The sequence below is a fragment of the Suricata suricatta genome, chromosome 5 (genome assembly GCF_006229205.1).
Source record: "Suricata suricatta isolate VVHF042 chromosome 5, meerkat_22Aug2017_6uvM2_HiC, whole genome shotgun sequence".
Classification (NCBI taxonomy): domain Eukaryota; kingdom Metazoa; phylum Chordata; class Mammalia; order Carnivora; family Herpestidae; genus Suricata; species Suricata suricatta.
This window is the reverse complement of record NC_043704.1, coordinates 6,863,281-6,864,645: the sequence shown is the minus strand read 5'-3', so window position 1 is coordinate 6,864,645 and position 1,365 is coordinate 6,863,281.

Below are 1,365 nucleotides of genomic sequence, written 5' to 3'. Positions count from 1 at the left end.
GCCTGAGCACTGACCCTCCCGCTGGCCTCTGCTTCTTAGATTTCTCTGCAACCCCTTTCATGTATTTGTCTCTTGTACTTGACCATGTCCTCTTGATGTGGGAAACAGGCAGAAGGAAATGCCGGACAGAACTCAATTTCCTTATACCCTGCAGCCCAGCTGGCAAAGACCTGAGGCAGCAGAGTCAAACATCTGTCTACTGTCTTAATGCGGATTTGCTGGAGGGGAAAACAACTGAAGGACCTAAAGAAACGTATGAGACCGCAGCGCCAGCCATGGACGAGCCACACACGGGCGGCAGGCGCTCTGCAGGAGTCTCGGTCGCTGAAGAACGAGTCCCAGAAGCAGAAGACAAACAGTCCACAGAAGCCAGACCCGAGCTGACCGACTAGGTGGCCTGAGCACAAAAGGAAAACAATTATTCCAAATGGGCCCCACAGGTGCAAGGATCTTTTTTTAACGAGTAGGATTAGAAGAGAAGTGGAAGTTTTAGGGGCGCCTGGGTGACTCGGTCAGTTAAGCATCTGGCTCTTGACTTTGGCTCAGGTCATGATCTCCGGGTTCATGGGTTCAAGCCTCAGGTCAGACTCTGCACTGATGGTGCAGAGCCTGATTGGGATTCTCTCTCTGCCCTTCCCCTGCTCACGCTCTCTCTCTCTCTCTCTCGTGCGCTCGCTCTCTCTCTCTCTCTCTCTCTCTCTCTCTCTAAATAACTAAATGTTAGAAAAGAAAAAAACCTGCAGCTGAGATGCCACAGAGGAAGATGTCAGGCGTAGAAACAGAACGCACCCGAGATGCGGCACAGACAGGACCCGGCCCAGCGGGGGAGCAGAGGCTCACGACCGGGGGTCCACGTGGACAGCCTGAGACACGAGAACCAGACCCGCGGAAGGCACGAGGAGGCGCGCCAGGCCGGCGGCACCGCGGAGCGGAACCAGGCACACCTGACAGAGTGCGCGCACGCTCCCAAAGCCAAGGACCACAGCGCTCCCGGCAGCCGGTCTGCACACGGCTCAAAAGCTCCCAACCGAGCGGACCACCGGGGGATTTTCACGCGCAGGCGCACTACCGCCAATGACCGAGAACCATCCACGATCCTGTGCCAGATGCAAAGGTCACCTTCCAGCCGGACTCAAATCGAAACGCAGACAGAGCAAGAAAGCACTAGAATGAAGAGATAATGGGGGCGCCTGGGAGGCTCTGTCCCTTAGGCATCCGACTTCAGGTCAGGGCGTGATCTCACGGTTTGTGGGCTCGAGCCCCACATCAGGCTCTGTGCCAACAGCCCCGATCGACCCTTCCAGCCCCAAGGAAAGCAGGATGCACGACAGCCCTGGGGCCCGGAGCCCACGAACCACCACGAGC